The following is a 22107-nucleotide window of genomic DNA, read 5'->3' as shown; positions in this document are numbered from 1 at the left end:
CCCAATTTTATATCCGAATAATTCAAAGAGCGAAAATTACTTTGCGAGAGACATACGAGGTGTTTGGCGATCAATTTTGGAACTAAATAGAGATTTTAGATAGTAAAATACAGCAATAATATAAGAAACTATAACTCTTAGGCACGGGTTCCTAACCAATGGAAGGCGTAGGTGACCCACAGATGGCGCGACGAATCCAAAAATAAAAGTCATATTTATAAAAAAAATAATTTTTTGTTCTTAGAAAAAAATGTCTCGATGCCAACAACCCCGTACAATAAAGATGTTACTACATTATCTCTGTTTAAATCACGTCTGAAGAAACATCTCCTTTTTCTTCTTTAATCTCTCCTCCTTTCCTTTTTCCTCTTTACTCTTTTTTCCTTTTTCCCATTGAGTAATAGTTTTGACTTAAGGTAATTTATAAACAAATACCTTTATTTCTATTTTTATATATTTTTAACTTTTTAATCTTTTTTTCTATTGAATATGTTCTGTAACTTTAATTATAAAAATTAAACTTTTATTTTATTGGTTGGTTGGAAGAAATTGCCATTTGGCAATAAGCCCGCCAATGTACAAATAACATTATGTACTAAAAGTTAAATAAATAAAAAATATATATAACAACATAAAGACAAAACAAAGAAATAGATAACATGTTGACAATAATCTCCGCTGTGCAGTGTGCACTGACTACTATGAAGTCAAGGATACACAAATTGGTTAATAAAGTGCAACCACAGTTGCTCTCACTAATTATAATGATCTGTCATTTGATTGAAAATAATCACGTCCTCTATTTTTTTAATTGTTTGTTTAATGTGCTTAAAATTGAGAATGTTGGGCGTAGTGATATTAGAAGAAAGTTGGGGGAGGCGAGCATGGTAAAGAGTTAGGAACCGCTGTTCTAAGGTAATAATGTAGTTATTACAGTCTTTGTAGAATGTGCCAACAAGATGCATTAAAAAAAATCACGTTGAATGCTTACTATCCAATTCATAAATATTTTCATTTTTGTACTTAGCTGGGTCAAACTAATAATAAATCATAATTATTGTAGAATTGAGGGTAATATGGGAATATGGGACAAAGCAAGGATATGAATATGCAAAACACGTATGAACACAAACACCTAATCTATACAGGGTGTTCTTTAAACCCTGTCACATCCGAAACCACGATGATCAGCATGGGCAAGAAGACATATTAGCATATTACAAAAAATATTCAGAACAAAGTTTTTTTTTTTTAAATAAAGTATTTTAAAAAACAAATGGTTGCTAACTTCTGCAGGGGAAAAGTGAGGGGAGCGCGGCGCAGTATCAGACTCCTCCCTCCCCACTCCTCGTTTTACCGCTGCAGAAGTAAACAACCATTTGCGTTTTTTGATATATTATTTTTTAAAATTTTTTTTTGTTCTAAAAAATATTTTTATGTGCCAATATGTCTTCTTGCTCATTCTGATCATCGTGGTTTCGGATATGACAGGGTTTAATGAACACCCTGTATAATACCTACTTACACTAACTGAACGAAAATGCAATAATTACACAGCTACAATATTTGACATTGAGACCCGTTTAAAATAAATCGTTTAGGTTGGAAACCGAATGATACCTACTTGGGTGAAGCGTTCGCAGAAATGTGTACATAATTCTAAATTCAATTATGTACAGTGCAGTGGTATGTATTACTACAGTGCCTACATACCAGTGGCGAATGGTGATTTTATTTACAGGTAGGCCATAAAAAATATCATATATTTGTACCTACATAGAAGGTACAAAATATAATGCAAGTGATATATACCAAAACTTGCTATTTTTCTGTGGTTCTGTGTGATACAACAACTCTCATCGATGAAATCAACTTGAACGACGTAACTTCGTGATATATTATATTATATAGATATATTATCCATAACTGTAATACATAAATCGTTAAAAAATAAATAAAAAATACCACTACGAATTCGGTCGATATTAGGTATTCAAATGAAATGTCTACTGGCCGAATTGTTCAAGAAATTAATAGTGCTAAAAACGGCCGCGTCGAGCGCCATATGTTCTGCAATATTAAAGTAATTATGGTATTATGTCAAAAGTACCATCTCAAAGAAAAACAGCCCTTAAGAAACAATGTTTGAAATACTGTTTTCCAAATCAGAATCTTCAAATAATTTGTGTAATCTGCAAGTTTAATCTAGGAAAAACAACCCGCACTGGGGTGAAGACATTCAAAATATAGTATACTGATTTATATGAAAAAATAAGCTGGAATAATCGGCTAGTTTCTTGGCTCACCGCAGGCGCTGGGCGCGCTTTATTAGTATTTATATTTATATTAGGATAAAAATACAAACGGTGGAAATGATTTAAAATAAATGGTGTTTATTTATTTGTTTTTCTGTTAATAAAGGTACAAGAAAACATTATAATGGTAAGTCAAATATAATGGTAAGCTGCGCATAATCACTTCTTTACTCAGTTCGCCCCTGCTACATACCCGATGTTTCCATAAATAATATAACTTGACGATATGAAACCTTAGTTCAACTATGCTTAATGAAGCGTATTTTCTATAAATGAATCTCGCAAAACAAATGTCTTGTGAGGAAATAGTACTATCCCACGTCCCACGTATAGGTTCTTTGCATCGATCACTTGTTTTAGCTCTGTAGGTACTTGTGTACACAGCGTACATCGTGTTATGTTAAGCACCTATTACCTACATATTATACTATTATAGACACGGCAAAACAGTGATCGTAATATCCATTTCTTGCGGACAATTACAGTTAGACGAAGAGATCTTTGTAACTCGAGAAAACCCATCGAGTAGTGTGAAACAGAGGAGGAATATGCGTCGTGCGATAGTTTGAATTTCATATGATACTGAAACGCTCGTGAGAGCTGTATTTTACAAGGAGCCACAAATAGGGCGTCCACGCAGACACTGGGTAATATTGAGTGACCGACCGAAACAAAATTTTCAGAACCGAAACCAAATTTCGGCTTCTGTTCTAGTTACGGCCAAAGTTGAAAGTTATGAATAACTTTTTGAAAATAAGTTTAAAGTCACATCAAAACGCCCACAATTATGCGTTTTTATTGTTAAACCTAGATTCGGAGGTTAGCTAGGTCGACATTAAGCATGCTTTGAGATCAAGGCTTTTAAACAACTTGTGGGATCTTGGGTATCACGGTGGGAGGAGCAAAGAGGTTAGGCAAATTAACTCAAGCATATTGTTTCTGTGGAGGCAGGGTGCGTGCGCTGTTGGATCGTTTGACCATGGTGAGGGCGAAGTGTTGACTGCTTGTGTTGTTCACTCCCTCCTGGGGCGGGTTTGTCAAAAAATATCCCTCTTATCCCCGTGTCTTGGTAACCTTTGATTGGGCTAACCTTTAAGTACTTTAAGTGTAAAAATAGATACAAAAAAAACTCTCATATCTGTATGTATTTTGATTTGTATTTTCTCCAGTATATCATGATGTGTAATATTTGATAACTTTGTAAATATTTAAAATGTTTTATTTAAAAATATTGTTTTATTAAAAATAAAGTTGTGATGGAGGCATTGAGAGAGACTAGGGTAGAGAAATCGTGGATATTTATTGATTGCACGTTATTTTCTGCCCTAGACTTCGACTAAAATCAACCACTTGGCAAAAAAAAAAATATGCAGAAAGTAAATTCGTTCAAATAGCGTGGCTGACACAGAGAGTCCCCCAGGACTAATATTCTAATATTGCTTTTGTATCACCCGTCGATGGGAGAAATTCTCCTAAAACAATAATTGAGTTCTTTCAACAGCACATAATAGCATGTGTAACACTTGTAACAAAGTTTTATTTTATAATAATTAACATGAAATAAAAATGTTTTCGTAAGAACTCAAGTGAGAGTTTTTTTAATAAATTGAAATTATAATTCTTTTAAAATTGAAGCAAACACATTAATTTAATCCAAAAACGATTAAAAATATAAAAGTAAAAATTTCTTACGCAAGTTGGACTATTATCAAATCAATTACTTATAATATTATGAGTAGACATTCTGATCCTTGGATCATAAAATTTTTAAAAGTAATTAAATGTAATATTCCCGTCGAGTGATTAAACAATTAAAAAGACGGATCTGAATTTTAATTAACCTGATGGTATTCAGTAGATAGCAATGTTCAATCAAAATATCTGTCAAAAAAAGAAAATTTGTTACTTTGATTACAAAATTTGTCAGTTTCAATAACAGAAAAAAAAAGTAAAGTACTAGATGTTTTTTATGATATCGTGCTTTCTCTTGTTTACGTGGTACTTGGTTATAAATTGTATAATAGCTGGAATACAGTATCTATAATCTGTAGGATGAAATCGAGTTTCCAAGCAAATCACTTTCAAAGCCAGTGAAATCTTAGTTACCGGTTCCTTGTTTATTGACTTACAGTATTTTGTGTTTCATGAATATCTCGCTAAAACTAACAGACATCAAGAAGACTAGACTTGACCTCGGATGCGGTTATCTGTAGGTATAACAGATTAGCGCGTATAGTACGTGGATTTGTGCAGTACAATCGAGAAAAGAGAAATCAATTTACGTTTAACAGAATACGGCATTTATCCTATTACAAAAACATAACATAAATCATGCTTGGAATATAATAAAAACATGTCACATAATTATGATGAATCAGCATAATTAATATGATTAGAAAACGAATATACACATAAATTACAGTGAGACTGTGGGTTTTAAATATTGACTTTTGGTAGCTGTCGATGTGATGATGAGACACCTCAAGATGTCCCTCATTTGTTGATGCACTTTTTTTTTTTTTTTTAATTTAAATTTCATTGATAAACCCTTACGGGTTACATACATTTAACAAAATATTTTCACTTTTAAAATTCACATTCTACTGTTAGTAATAATATTTTTAACATCTTTTGTAAAGGTTGTCCTTAGTATTTTGTTTAGTTTTGTCTGGTAGTTTATTGTATAATTTCAGTCCATGGTTTATAAGTCTCGATTGTCTTTTTCTCGTTTTAAAAGATTGTATATGATATTTTTCTAATATTCTCGTATTGTGTTCATGTTTACTACATGAAGTCTAAATGAAGACCTCGAAGATATCGCAACCGTAATAAGCCATAAGGGTTTACTTATCACGCGAGGTTGCATTATATAATGTAGTAAAAGTAGTAAAGGTAATTGTCGAAATAAATAAAAATAGGACGTAAGATACCGAACACTGTCAAAGTGGAACGGAAGATCTGTTGATGCCTGTCAATAGTCTTCTCCTGAATGAGTTTTCTGTGATTTCCTCTTCAATAAGCAAATGCGGAGAACAAGGCCACAGCCGAGGATCTGGACGAGTATCTCGCCAGATCCTCGCACAAGAGTAATAAAGAACGTACCGCAAATAAGCGAGGCAAAAGATAAGTAACTCCCATTTGAAAAATAAAAAAAAACTATTCCTTATACCGTTCAAAAAAACCTTTAAAAAGATTTTCAGAATTGAAACTCGATGGAAATAATGCATTGTAATGTATTGTTCATACTTTGTATGCATGTGCACTTGTACACTTGTACACTAAGAGCCGACTTGATCTGATTCATCTCATATGGTCGATAATTACTTTAGAAAGAAAGTGAGAATACACAATAATTATTATCAATGATTTATACAATTATAATTTATAGGAACTACTTTATTGACTGGTTTGAAGATTTTTTAACATTATTTATGTATGTATTGGTGATTGATGCAGTACGAATAATAATACTTTTACAGATTTACCAATATCCACAAATTTTAAGATTAATGTTTAAAAGTATTAGGTTTATATCATAATGAATACCTATATGGTACCTATTCTAATATCAACACATTACACGGACAGTGAAATATTTTTATTTTAATTACGTGATCTATGAATTAAGTTTATCGTCATGTATATGGAAATTGTTGTTTCCCAAGCATAATAATAATATATTTATTACGTAATTAATGTACATAAAATGTTACGTTTATTATAATAATAATTATAGACGTTTTAATTGGTATAAAGTAATTTAAATAATTGTAACGATTAGTTAATATAGAATGGATATAAAATATTTATATAAAAGGGGTTTTTTCACACTAAAAATATTTCATAGTCCCTAGACTGATACCTGAAGCGTGAGACTGATCATCTTGCCTTCATGAAACAAAAATGATCAAGATACGCTGCGATTGGTGTGCCGATGCAATGCCTTTTACACCATTAGGTGCGGAAAGGGAATGATGATGATGCAATATTAAATTTAAAAAAAAAATTGAATAAGCAATATTATATTTAAGGCATTTTTAAATGCGTGTAATTGTTAATTTTTGTATTGGGGCAGAATTTGGAGAAAAAATACACATCCCATCTGGTCAATTCTATTAAATTATTATTTATATCGGATCAATCGAATCACTTTCTCTTACATTTTACTGCTAAAATTGTGTTTATTACATATGATACTGATAATGCGAAATCTTACATGAATATGTTTCGATATCAACTTTTTAAAATATATAAGCCTTTAAGTTTTCTCTAATTTTTACCGCACGCAAGAAAACCGTTTTTTTTATCAAATTTCCCGTAGGGCTGAAGTTCCTCCTTGTAATGAGTGTAGTACCTCAGTACTAATAATGTAATAACAAAGACAAAATATTATTTTACTAGGTTTCTTAAATATTGCGCACAAGGTTAAAATTATTATCCGAGGCAACTCACTTTTCGTCTGATTGGAAACTCTCTTTCATAACGGAGAAAGAAATAACTATCACGTGGTCTGGACTTGTTCTAGAATACATAATAACGATTATAATCCACAGTATTGTGAAAACGAAACCACTTTTGATACATTGGTTACAAAATGTACCATAACACTTAATTGGTCGCTCTTGGTAAATGATTTAAAATGTAACAATTATAACTGAACACCGCGATTGTAAAAATACAGATTCAATCATGCGAGAAAATCATATTCAGGGTACACACTTAGGCAAGTCTGTAAATATATTCAAGATTACGAAATACACATAAGTACGTAAGTAGATGCTTTACCGTCTCAAATGTTGCACATATTAATTTTTATTTATTTAATACTTCAAATACAAATAATAAATACTTTGGCGGATTTATTGCTAAAAAGCAATATCTTCCAACCAACAAAAAAACAGATTGGTGAAAAGGAGACTTCGAAACGAAAATATATATCAAAAGATACATACATGGAAAAAAACTTAATTAATTAAAGATAACAGCTGTTTTTTCAATGGGGAGATAAGGCTTGCACATATTAGCTTAAAAAGTTCATTATGTTACACATATTAAAGAGTGAAGAATATGGAATCAGATTATAAGTACGGAAGGAGAGATAAAAAGGAACCGAGAAAAGATAAGGGATAAAAACATTTATTTTAAATAACAATAAAATACAGGGAGTTCAGGATTATGAGTTTTGAATGTTTCAGGTGTTTCATGAAAGTGGCTTAAGAAGGTGCATTTTTCATATGAAGAGGTAGCTCATTTCAAAGTCAAGCACCTTGAACGGAAAACGAATAGCTGAAAAATGATGCGCTATGTCGAGGTGTTCTCTCCTGAGAAAAGCAAAGCGAAAGACCGTGATCAGATGGTGGAAATGAAATTCTCAAATTCTTAAGATATTTTGGAGCGCGAGGGTGGTGAAGAATATTATAAAGAAGTGAGAGAGATTAAATGTTTATGTGCTGGTAAAAACAATGTCACTTGAGTTTGGAGCGAAGGGGTGATACAAAGCGAATGTTTTGATTCTGCAAACGCTCCAAACGATCTATGAGTTCCGCTTTGGCGTCAAGATAGCAAATATTAGCAAAGCACAGAGAAGACAATAGAATAGATTGGACAGGATTTTTTTGGTTGTGGTTGGAAGAAAATTCTGAAGTCTTTTCAGTGAATAGAGAGTGCGATAAAACTTCTTCCCAACCTCAGTAATCTGTTCTTGTCACGTTAAGTATTGGTCCATAGCATAAAGTCCGTTAAATGTTATTATTTTTCCTAAAATTTTCCTTTTTTAAAAACAAAATAAACGCGTATAAAATCGCCGCCGTTCAGGCAAAAGTAACAAATCCACGGAACTTACTTTTGAAAAATCGAGATATGAAAGTTTGGTTTTTGTGTATTGGAGGTTCTATACACACAGCAGAACTTATTCATGCCTTTTTAATAAATACCATTAGTAACGTTTTCCTTCTGATGCAAGCATCTTCAAGGTTTTTAAAGAGACAAGGTGGCTAAAATTAAGTTAAGTGATTTTAGCTTGTTATCATTTGGACAATGCAAGCTATGAGTTAGTGAAAGTAAAGAAATATTACGCAAACTTATTATTAAATAATGTTTATTTAAATAAATATTTTTTCAACCTGTTTTTTTAAAGGTTTTAAATATACAGTTACATAATAAAAAAACAAATTATTCGGATTCACGCAACTTCTTTCTAACTATATTACCTTTGTGACTTTTGCTTCGTCTAGAACATAATTTTAAGCTTCGTATAGCGTTTTTAACTAAAAACTGTTGTTTTTAGAGTTAGTGACTTTTGCCTAAACGGTGGCGATATACCTAGTATACTCTTAATTTGTATTTTTCTATTTTACTGCCATCAATTGTTTAATATATTCCAATCTTATCAGAAAAGAGAGTATAAACTTAGATATAATGTTTAATATGTTTAAATTTAAAAAAAAGAATAGTTTCTGTTAATAACTAGGCATGTTTAACCTACGAAAAAATGCGAATGAATTTTTCAATTATTTAGAAATAACATTTTATTTGTTCACTTAAATACAATGAGTGGTTTAATTGGATCCATAAAAAAGTGAGAAATAAAGTATTGCACTAAGAATATCTTACTTATATCCGTTATACATATCTACCAAGCGCGTTCCGTCCATAGATACTGAGGATGCGGCGCATCCCTTGAAATTTAAAAAATAATATGAATTTTACAAAAAAAAAATTATAAATACGAAAAAAAACTTTAAATATATATTTCTTAAATTCTCACTGAGAACATTCGGGTGCACGCGATTCAAACAATATCTTTAGTATACATAGCTAGCTACATATGCGTATTTCCTATACCAACGTACGTACTGAATATCTAGGTATCTTGTTCTTGATAGTATTTGTTGTATACGCGGGATGCTGCTTGTCGAGTTGCGTCTAGTTTCCATAGCATTTTTCCAAATTTTCGCGCATGCGTTTTAGGTTCATAAGGTTTTAGATTTCTCTTTAGAGACTTGGAGAGATAAGAAGCACCCAACTTGTGTAATGCAAAGAAAAAACGACTCTAATAACGTTTATCATAAAGTTTGAAGTAGCGCATTATTGACACTTAACCCAAATTTATGAAAGATTGTCTCGGGTCGTGTTTTAGATGTTTTGATATTTATATTATTATCTCCTTTTCACACCTACGGGGACTGTCCTGGAAGACCATCGATGGCGATCTTTCAGCTTTTTTCGGCGGAACTAAGGAGAAGGAGAGAGTGCTGGCTATCGATAAGGTCTCCCGAAAGCGTCTGGTGATGTCCACATGCTTCACTTAGGAGTGGATTTACAGCTTCACCTCTAGACGCGACTGTGCTCCGTCAATTTATCGATTGTCAACTGTTCATTATTATTACACTAATGGACAACTTATTAAGCATATTAAATAATTCTGAATAAACCTACTAAAATAAGGAACATGGTGGTTTTTTGTCAGCATCCTACTGATAAAAGTTACCGCACGCGCCTGATATCTACATATAATTATTAAATGTATTCTTGCAGACGTCTTTACATTTGAACCTTTCACTATAATCTGCCAAAGGATAAACGTGTGTCATTAGAGGTCTCTCGTTTAACTATCGACAAGGCTGATTGCTAAAGCAAGAGAATCACGTCACGTGCATAATTATATATTTTATACATATGTATGAAAAACCATCTAGATGCGTGATGCATAGATATAAACTTTACAATTTACCTTTTACAAAGGTATTCCAAGGAAAGCGTGTATACATTAAGGGGGTATTTCGCTGTCTCCTTGTAAAACCTGATTAGCTTAAAAATAGCGTCGCTCGCGTTATCGTTATGACAGCTCTGCTTACATTTTTATAACCGTGAAAACCGTTTATAATCAAAATAATTATATTGGAATTCAAGATTTTGTGTAAAATTAGGTTGGTCTCCTATCAACAAAATACAATTAAACCTGATTAGAGCTTAGGAATTGTTATCTCCACACGATTTCGTAACCTAGCCGAGTTGTATTTCGTGTTTTGAAAGTTAACAACGGTCAGTAATCAACTTATAACATTAATTTCTGGTAAAATTTGTTCTTTTCTTATGCGTACTGACATATTGAACTAAAATAAACTTACAATGTTTGATTATGTCCAAATGCTTGCAGACTGGCGATTGGAGATTCATCTGACTGAATTATTTCACATACTAGGAAAATAGGAATATTTTTATGGGTATAAATTTGAATTATCTTAGTCGAAAACAGGTAAAATTGAACTTGCTTTAAATAAAAAAACTTAAAAATATCCACATTTTCGCACGGAAAATTCAATTTTACCGTTTAGACAATCGTAGATAAATTTGTTAACTTCCCATTGTGATTGGAGCCCTGGAATGGATTATCGTAATAATGAAATTACAAGTAGAATTTGTATTCAGACAAGAAAAGAAGTGATCTCATACATAGTATAAAAACCGGTTGATATACCTATAATTCTTTTTATGCAAGTGAAAACGCAAGCTGCTTTTTGCGTCACGATTCGTTTCGGATAAGTACTAATATTGTTATGTTGCTCGGACATTATCCGAGGGTTGCCAAAATTAAACATTCACAGAAATATTTTTTAAACGCTCATAAAACAATTAAAAAATACACGGGTTCCTCCACGGGACAGCAACCCGAATTTAATTTCCTAAAATGACACGGGAATTTTAATAAAAATATATGAATAGTTGTGAAATTTTATGATAAGAATATTATGCGGTAGTGAAACAATTTTTTTAATTGTCAATATCATTACTGTTTTAAAAAATAAATGAATATTCAAAGTTTGAAACATTGTATCTATATTATTTAAATTAGATTATTTTGAATTGTATATGGGATATTGTATTTAAAAAAGTTTATATTCTTATTGTTTTTATTTTTAATAAAAATGTGATAAACTTGAAAATCAAAATCTTTTTAAACAAACGTGATACAACGAATCGCTTATATTATTAATTGATTTTTAGAAGAGTGCTTTTGCCAGCCCTGCATTGAGACGTCATGAGATCATCTCTCGGGAACAAGGTCTACTGCGTACCGGTTGTTTTTGTTCCCGAAAACAGAAAAAGGCAATATCGTGAGGGGTTGCAGTCCTCTCCATACATATAATGTATAATCATAATAATATGTGCTATGTAGAAGGTCCGTTTACTGCGCCCAACTTATCCGTCTCGAGTCTAGAGTCTAGACATTATTGATTTTGGCACTATCATATTATTGTTTAAAGATAAGTATAAAAAACGCGACTTGAAGGTTGTAGGCGCATTTTTTAGACTTTAAAAAACATTTTGGAAAAAAATGTATTCGGGCACGCGAATAAGCAAGCACATAAAAAATTATGTGCCTACGACAAACAATATAAAGCATCAATCATAGAATTAAGAATAGTCCAGAAACCGCATACGCACAGAAGGCGACTCAACTACTCATAAATGAGTAGGTTTACGTTTTGACCCATTAGTTTCTTTGTAGACGTCGCTCAGTACGCAACTCCTGACTTGAATTCAACTATGCCGTGATGTGTTCTTTTAAAGCGTAGAAATACTGCTAGGATCTTAAAGAAACAGGATGCGAATAACATTTCATGTGTAATTAGCAAATGCATGTGTATATAACAAATGCATTACTTCAAAATTGAATTATGTTTCCATCTGTCAGATTGTCGAAGAAACAAAATGGAAATTTCGTTTGTGTTGGTAGGGTAGTAAATTGTTTTACCCTTCTTTGCTCATCTAATGAAAGAATTAATGAAAATTGGATCTCGGATTAAACAACTCTGTGGTGGACATTTGACCGACATTATATTCAAAACATCATGTATTATTTAACGTGATACAAAAATATCCGTTTTATGTAAAATAAAATTAGTTTTATATTTTAAGTTTAAAGATCATTAATTTAATTACTCTTATTAAATGACCCTTTACTTATCTACTCTGTCGTGTCAACCAATCAATATTTCCACGTGCACAATAAAATTTTAGAGAAATTAACAGATTGCTTTTTTTTTACCTTACTTTAATTTCCTGTTGATTTTTTTTTCCATCAAGCAACATTACGCTACGACCTCACGAATGCGCGCGGCGAAAGTAAGGCATAGTGGGGGAATTATTGGACATAGTCTGATGTATTCAAATATGATTCTACGCTCCTTCTGGACTATTCTTAATTCTATGGCATTAATTCATAATGAAATAAGTTCTTAATGTAAAATTGTGATAATCAAACGAAAACAGATATTCATTTCCATTTATTTTATCTACTATATTCTTAAATTGTGTTCTAGAAACAAACTATGACACATTGCTAAATCTTTTAAAAATTTATTGAAATATGCATATTTAAGATTTATAGCTGAAAAACGAAAGCGCAATAAGCGGATGCGGGCAAACATAACATAATAATATGCATGTTTGGAGAGGTAGTGCACGTACTACGTAGTGAAAAAATTATGCGGTAGTATCCGAGAGAAATGAGATCTTTAAAATCAGGACTCCGGTCCTTTCTGACAATGGACAGAAGAGAATTGTCACGAGGACAAGAGGTTGATGGACCAACTAATTTTGGTATGTTTTATGTAGGTAGTGAGGTACGTAAGAATGCATTTAAGGAATGGGTTGTGGAGAACCAAATACAGATGGTAGTGTCGCGGCCTCACGTATTAGATGTCCGAGATTTGAACCCCGCTCACCACAACTTGATTACCATTCAATGAGTTATTTTAAAAGATACAGGTTTAACTGCTTAATTAGTAATAAAAAATATAAGTTACACGACAAAAAAAAACATTTTTTACTAGAAAGGGCAACGCAAACGATGGAAAATGGGTAGAAATTGAATCGTTCCACTTGGTTCTAGACCGTGCTTGCCTATTAATACTTCATTTTCATTTATACATTCAAACTTAAGTGCTAGTTATAAAATTAATGACATGTGTCAGAGTAGAAATTTTTCAGATTATTGCATTATTTGTTAGATGTATTTTTTGCCTTTTAACGGTCACGTTATTTAATACATGATATAAATGGTGACATGAAATATCGCTTTTATCTATATCTATGTACGTGTACATACTTGAACAATGAACATTGTTGCAATTATGAGTGCACTGCATTTTAACAATATCCAGAAACAGAAAATATACTATTAATTCGCGAAGAACTTACTAAATATCGTCGAATATATCTTATATTGAATGTTGCAAAATAAATTGAAAAAGCAGTAGAGGAACAATCGCTAACTTATCTCAAATAGAATTTAACACTGAGAGACAGTTGCATCAAATAAGGTTAAGTTAAATAAAGTGTAGTTTAATCATTTTTGCGTTTTCGTCAAAATGGACAAAAAAGTTCGCAAATAAAATAAAATAAAACAATTCATTTTGACAAAAACGCAAAAATTATTTAACGTTAAACTTTATTTAACTCAACTTTTTTTTTATGCAGCTGGCCCTCAACGGAATCAAAATGTCTTTCGAGAAAACTTAAGCACTCTAGATGCAATGGCAAAAGTAACGACAGTAATTTATAAATAGCAAGCAATAGTTGGATGTCACCGACTGTTACTTGCTGAAACATTTGGCCCTTGCGGCCTCATGTTATCGGCCCTCCGGGCCTTATTTTATCGGCGAGACAAATGAGACAAAATACGTAGTAAGCAAACGACCGAATTAGCAGAAAAGAGTTAATACTTTCTCTAAATAGTGAACTAAATCATGTATATTTATATACGTATGTATGTATATGTGTGTATATAATACATATGCCTATATATTTTTGATTCTTTATTATACCTTTTTTAACTATTTTTCTGTTTGTGTCAGCTTTACCTATTGTACATAATTTTGTAATACATTAATTTTGGAGTGAGTCACTTGCCAAACGCAAGAGCCTGGATCTTTTTGGCAAGTCCGACCTGAACAGTACCCATATATTTTGTTAATTATATTATTTTGTAGCAAAAAAATAAAATAACAAAACAAACCGGAATAGAACAAAAACAAAATATTAATTAAACCTAATGTTAACTAACAGTAATTAATCATTTTGGCAAAGGTATCTAATAATATATCTTCTGTAGATAAAGACGTTTTCAAACTTGTAGGCGCAGGCCCTCGATTACAATATAACGGTAAATTATATTTGTCAATATAGTCGACTCGAATAATCTCTCCCTTTAGAATACTAGTAGGATTTTCATTTGGCTCAGACATATTCAATTATTTTTAGGATAGTTCGAATTTACTTCACCGACAATTTATTACAGTAAATCTGTAATAAATAAAATATTGCAATACCGTCTTATTGAAATACAAATACTATTTTTTTTTCTTTCGACAGTCTTAAAGTGCGTATGAAAATAATCTGAATTAAAATATTTCAGTGAATCAACGATTATATCTCATTGGATAAAATAATATAGTGAAGTAGGTAATTATAATTATTCGCTAAAAAAATCATGTAAACGCATAACCGAAAAATTATTTTTGGTTTTGATTATATTTTGCACTACGACAGGTTAAGAGGCCAGATTAAGAAGCATGATCTCACCGGCAATCGAACCCAAAACCCTTCGTGCGTGAGGTGTCTTGGCCATTACACCACACGGCCATACGGGCCCCCAATAATGTTTAAATAACAACATAGGTAACAATTTTATTACATATTAAATGCTAGTGAACGATTTGCTAGAAGTGTAATAATTATTTTTCCGTTATTAAACACAAAACCTACACAAGACTGTGATTGTTTTTGACGATTTTGAGATTAACAAATTACAACAAAGATGCAGAACATTTTAGAGAAGGGAATATGGAAGACTAGGCATTTACAGGGCTTATGACCTGTCAATGGCTGGTTTAAGTGGCCACTTTACACACTGTGTAACACTCGCAATTTTGTCTATGTTTGAACATCCATATTTCTTCAATTCTTCCATCTGTTGATTTTAGTGAAGTTAAAGAGCTGAAACCGTTATTGTTGTGAAGAGATTCATTTCATTGAATTATTTCACGTACTAGGCAACGCCTGAAAACAATTTTCAAAATTTTAAAATTCTTCTTGGACCAGTTGGTTTATTGCAATATTTTGAGATTGTCCAAATCTTTGTAGACAAATTACTGGATTTTCCCCCTAGGGATTCATTAAGATTGACAAATTACAACAGAGATGGAGAACATTTTAGAGAAGGGATTTTGAAATTGATAAATAATAATGAACATTCAAGTTTGTTAGTAAAAAAAATTGGTGGAATTTAATTGTAATTTATTATAGAAATAAATGTATAAATTATGTAATTGTAAAAAAGATTAGTTTATTTAGGTGTAATAATATATACGTATATATATATATATATATATATATAATACGAGAATATCAAAAATATCACAAACAAACCAGGGACTGAAATTATACAATAATATTAGACAAAACTAAATAAAAGACTTAGACCACTTTTACAAAATATAGACATATTAATGATTAAATTATTATATATAGTATGAATTAAACCGGAAAAAATCTATAAAATATTGTAATAATTCCTAAGGGTTTATAAATTAATTTCAAATTTAAAAAAAGACAAGTGATACTAGAATCGCGAAAGCGAAAGCGATGAAGTTGGTCAATGGGTATTTCAAATTTGAGGATTTATGAAACCAATCGTCTTGTATTTCTATAAATATACACAAACAAACAAACAAACCATCACGCCGTTTACTCGTAAGGGTAGGCAGAGAGGTTAGAACGCCACTTCACTCTATATTTGCATACAGATCTCGCTTTATCTACATTCATACATCTTTTCATGCACGCGCGCCGATTATTCCGACTTTTGACATGTCCATCTTCAAGTGTTTCTTGGATTTGGTCAAGCCATGTCTTTCTCGGTCTTTCTTTATTTCTGCATCCATCAACACTCGCATTGTAAATATTCTTAACAGTTCTTTCGCTGCCCATTCGCTGTACATGTCCAAACCAGCGCAGAGCTTGATGTCGATAATGCTTGTCTGAGCCTTACATAATGTACGGATCTCAACATTTGTGCATCTATCGTACATAGTTTTACCACACATTCGCCTGAGATATCGCATTTCGACAGCATTCGGCCTACTTTCATCCCTGTTTTTCCCAGTCCATACATCAGAAAAATATGAAACTAATAAAATAAACTACTTAAATTTTAAAACAAATGTAGTAATTAGATACAAATACAAGGCACAACATGGCAGTAGATAACAATAATTGATATTTAATGTTTCGTGTTTCCTCACTGGCAAGAGATAAAGTGGAAAAAACGATCCACAATGCAAACCCAACATATAATAAGCAGTTTTTTAAGATTTTTTAAGCGATCATAACTTTTCTGACGTATTCAAAGTCATTCAAAAATAAATATTTGTTTTTTAATATATTTATATGTAGGTACAGGTGTATTTCAGCGTTTAACGTATCTACTACGTAAGTGCTCAATAAAAACATAATAAAATTACGCTAAAGCATTTTATATACATAAAAACTCGACTCCCAGAAGAAGCCAATTTTACCACAATAATAAAAAAATATGTTAATAAAAGGTATTTAATAAAAACGCAAAAGAGTTTAGATAAAATCACTTACCAAGTCTAAAAGAGGTGCATATAACCGTTGAAAAATATCCAATAGTCACTTATATTTGATTTCGACAAAAAACGAACCTAACGCAAAAAAGACGCGCTCTTTTGAAATCCCGGGAACGGATTTTGTTTTCAATATGTTTGTCTATGGAGATTTCTACAAAACGGCGGAACAGCGCTGTGCTTAGAACAACCGGACAAACGCACGGATTTTACCGAACTGAATGCAGAAGCAAGAGTGAGGAGTGAATTGTGAATTGCCGCCAAACGAGTAGCGTTGCATTAAAATAAAAACAGAGGTCTTTACAAAAACAAAACACGCAATCGGGAGCTTTGTAAAAAGGGCGTATTTACTATTAGGAATATATTTATCGGCGACAACTTTTTTGCGCTGTACGCCAAACCTGGTCGCAGTAATAAAAAAATAAGCCGTGATATGAAAACCAATTTTTATTTTTGTTGACATTTAACACAATCTTTAATCCTACAACAGTACATATACATTTTAAAATGATTATACCTTATAATATACTGCCTTATAAAACATATATATGTATATAAAATCAATATATTGGTGCTCTTACTATGTGTCATTAATTTTGAAAATGTTTTTAAATTGACTTAAATTTATTTTCTTATTTAAAGATTCTTTAAAGATTCGTCTCATCGTTTCTTTGAATCCCTTAAAAGATGTAAGTGTATATTTATGTTTTTCCTTTTAAAAAAATGTTATTATTATTTTATTTTATTTTTACATCTGAGCATGTTTTTTATTCTTTATTTTAATTCTTAACTTTTAATTACTTTTATAAATTTTCTTCATTTTTTTAACTTTAATTTTAATTTTTAAACAACTTCTATTTATGTTTTTTTTCTACTCTTATTTGTACTTTAATTAATAACCTTACATATAATTATTTTATAATATGGAAACTTCGCTGGTCCATTAGATTTAAGTCTAACTTCGTAAAATATAAAACTTTGTAACTGTACTGTATGTTTCCCAAATAAAAGAAAATAAAAAATATGAAAGAATAGTTTTAATTAGAGATGTTTCCTTCGAATAAAAATAATCGAATGCATTCGATTACTAAATTCTTATTATAGCAGTAGTTCATTAGTATGAAACAGTAATTGAATGCATGAATGCACGAACGAATGAATGAATTGATTGAATTTATTATTTGAAAATTTGAAATATCCGTTTGGCATCCCCTTCCCCCTATTGAATTTCAAAGATGCTAACTTTTCTCCAAATGAGGAACTTCAGCCCTGTGGGAAATTTGGATACAATGAATGTTTTCTTGCGAACGATAAAAATTGGAGCATCAAATTGTATGGCAAAGTTTCCTGAAAATGTACGAAAAAAAAACATGTTAATAAAAACGAACTTCTTTGAATGACGTCACTGGTTTATATGAACCAACCTGTGATATTTATTTATATATACGCCCAAGGGGCATTTTTAAGGACACATTTATACATAGAAAATTATTATAATGGAAAGTAGAAAGACATATGGTATATAGTAGACTTGGTGGGAGTGGAGAGAGAGGTGTTTATAATTTAATTTGATTCAGTGATTCAGTGAAAGAAGACAACTTGTTATCAAAGAAATCAAGACTGGTATGTTTGTTGGCAGACCTAAGAATTCTGGGGGTAGGTAAATGAAAACCATAGTTAGTTCTATGGTTATCGGTATGAAAGAGTAAGTATTGTCTGAGGTTTCTAGTTGGGATATTTATATGAGAGTTATGGGAGATTTTCGGTCTGCTTGCCGTGGATGGACCAATGAGTAAAACTGATCAAGAATAACCGGAAAAGAACCTCTGACGTCACACGCGGAGTTATTTCAGAAATACAAAACTTCAAAAAATCGTAGCACTGATAATACGATGTATAAAAATTGAGAAATAAATTGGCTTAGTTTAAAAGTCTAGAAAAAAAAAAAAAAAATAATTTGATTCAATATATAATTATGAACTAGGTACTTGTAAAATGTTTCTGGGATTTTAAATGTATTTATGAGTAGGTACCTTGCTGAGTCACAGCTGCAAGGAAATGTCCGAATTTTTTAAAATTATTTTTTGATAAGTATACAATACTTTTTAGAAGGTACGATGATATTTTGATACGTAATCGAAAAATTTAACTCGCCAATAACAGGTAAAGAGTTTGTAAATTAGCCACTTAAACCAGCCAATGACAGATCATAAGCCCTGTAGATGCCTAGACTTCCATATTTCCATCTCAAAAATGTTTTCTCAGTCTGTTGCAATAAATTTAGATGCTTACTACTCCCTACGGAAGTTTAAATATAGGCCGAATGGTGAATGTTATACAGTGTAAAGTGGCCACTTAAACTAGCTAATGACAGGTTATAAACCCTGTAAATGCCTAGACTTACATATTCCCTTCCCAAAAATATTTTCCCTCTCTGTTGCAATAAATTTAGAAAATTAATTTAGCAGGTAGGCAGTTACGTGTAATAAATAATAAGCTAAATTTCACGTGGGAAAAGGTAATATTTTTATTATGTAACACCCTAACCTATCATTTATTTCTATCATTATTTCCAATACAAGGTAAACATTTAAAAAGTTCAATTTTTACAAAAAACAGCTCTAAAATTAATCAACAGATCAGCTAGAATTGATAAGGAAGAGGTACCTGAACTGTTTAAAAAGCAAGAGTGCCTGTCCGTAAATGTTATTCTGTGGCTTAAAATTGTTTCTAGATATCGGTTTGATAGTACCTACCAGGGCTGGTATTCCGAACGCATTTACAGCGGGCTATAACATGTATTTAGTACGTAAACGCGCTATTCCGCGCTATAATTGCGTTCGGAATACCAGCCCAGAAAAGGTATATACATGTACATAATACAGGCTCGCACAACGCGAAGGCTTGACAGTACCGAGATTTTTAACAAATATGGCCAAAGAACACTTCATTATATAATCCCTAAAATTTTCAATAGGATTCCTAAGCGGATCTTAAAAGAAAATGTTGACAAAACTTTTAAGGAAAAAAAAATTAAGGGCTAATATGTAACAAGGGTTTTTATTGATTATTATTTTAGGTTAACAGTCAACTATTTGGATTTCCGTAAATACATTTTTTGTGAAAAATAGGTATGATTTCAGTTCTTAATAATGTTTATATTACTTTTTAAATTTATATAATTTCTTTAACTTTTTTCTTTTTCCCCCGGTCGGGTTTCGCGGTTTAGTGGGTTTTATTATTTTTCATTTTATATTTTTTGTTCATGTTTACCTTCTTAAATAAAAAAATAAATACAATAAAACATGAATGAAATAAAAAAGCAAAACACCATATGCGTAAACAAAATCTTGTTTGCACTTTATTTTATAAGTGATGTGGGCTTGTAAAAAAAACACTTTGAATTAATATAAAATAGACATTGTAATTACATCTGAAAAATATTTTTGTTTTTTCAGCCGTTAAGTAAAACGTAAAAAAATGAAGTCATTCAATTAATACTTAATATTAGGCCTTACTTATAAACCCGATATTAAGTTATGCCTAGGCATAGTGGTAGAAATTTAAATCACTATGACTAGGCATAAATTTATACCAGGTTTATAAGTAAGGCCCAGAATATACAATAAATACTATCCTTGAAATCCCAGTCAATTAAGAGCTTAGTAGTCTCTCTAAATGTTTGAATAATTTTTGGGTTATCTGGATACTACTTACTTTTGTTTTATTTACTAAAAAGTATGGAAAAGGAAAAAAAATGGAAAGAGGCTCATATTTTACCTATTCATAAAAAAGGTTCTAAAATTAAAATTAATTACTACAGGGGTATTTCCATTCTCAATACGTTTAGTAAGGTATTCGAAAAAAATGTTTATAAAAGCATTTATCCCATTATTGTTAAAGGAATTCCTCCACATCAGCACGGTTTTCTCAAAGGCAAATCAACCACATCTAACTTAATTGAGTTTACGAACTTTGTACTTCGTTGTATGGATAAATGTGAACAGGTGGATGTGGTCTACACTGATTTTGAAAAGGCATTCGATCGCGTGGATCATATCATCCTTCTGAGAAAAATTTTTAACCTTGGAATACGAGGTGACGTATATCGATGGATATCATCCTACGTAAGTAACAGGAGCCAAGCTGTCGTACTCGGAGGTTTTCGATCCAATTTTATAGATATTACATCGGGAGTTCCTCAAGGTTCACACTTAGGTCCTTTGCTCTATAATGCTTACCTTTATGATATATATGCAGTCATCCATAATTCAAATTTCTTGATTATGCTGACGATAAAAAAATATATCTGAATATTAAATATACTAGTGACTGCCATAATCTCCAAGACGATCTTCACCGATTAACAGATTACTATGAAAAAAAAATCATAAATGTAAATGTCTCAAAATGTTTACTCATTTCTTTTTCACGTAGCTCCAAACCTATTTCATATCAATATTTTTTAAGTAATCAAGCTATACAACGAGTTGAAAGTGTTCGTGATCATGGTGTGATTCTAGATAAAAAAAACTTACGTATGAAACCCACATCGAAAATATAGTGAACCGGGCACACAGAAACTTAGGTTTTGTTATCCGCACTTGCCAAGTTTTTAATGATATTGGTAGTATCAAATTAATTTATTTCGTTTACGTTCGTAGTCTCCTTGAATATGCCTCCTCTGTGTGGTCTCCCCAGTATTCCATACACAAGATAAGGCTTGAAAATATTCAGAAAACATTTTTGAGACATCTCTATTGGAGATCCAGATTTACGGACCTTAACTATAAAACTTCTTGTCATAAACATAATATACTTAGTCTTGAGGATAGTCGTTTGTTATTAGATATGAGGATTTTACATGACATTCTTAATGGACGTCTTGATAGTCCTGTTCTGGTTTCTGAGTTGGCCCTTAACGTACCTGGCTACCGCACCCGTCACACGAATCTATCTCTTTTCCATGTACCTACAGTTCGCACCAACTATGCACATAACTCTCCTCTGATTCGCTTGACGCGTAATTATAATTTATTTTTTTAATAACATAGACATATTTAACTGCAGTTAACTCACTTTTAAAACCAAAATTAAAAAACTATTATTTGAAAAAAATTATGTTTCGTTATAAAAAA

General features: G+C 31.5%; 1 protein-coding gene across 1 annotated transcript in view; it reads right to left on the bottom strand.

Annotated features, from left to right (window-relative positions):
• Window positions 1–17201, bottom strand: part of LOC148282636 (protein FAM107B) — a 111439-nt gene extending 94238 nt beyond the window's left edge. Inside the window, exon 1 of the mRNA XM_088224744.1 lies at window positions 16971–17201. The gene's annotated coding sequence lies outside the window, so the exon portion shown is untranslated. The remainder of the gene's footprint in view (window positions 1–16970) is intronic.
• Window positions 17202–22107: the final 4906 nt, after the last annotated feature.

This window comes from Micrasema longulum, unplaced genomic scaffold (assembly GCF_059751315.1).
Source record: "Micrasema longulum isolate JH-2025_06_02 unplaced genomic scaffold, ASM5975131v1 h1tg000307l, whole genome shotgun sequence".
Taxonomy (NCBI): Eukaryota; Metazoa; Arthropoda; class Insecta; order Trichoptera; family Brachycentridae; genus Micrasema; species Micrasema longulum.
Note: the sequence above shows the minus strand (reverse complement) of the source record. Positions and strands in the feature narration are given on the sequence as shown.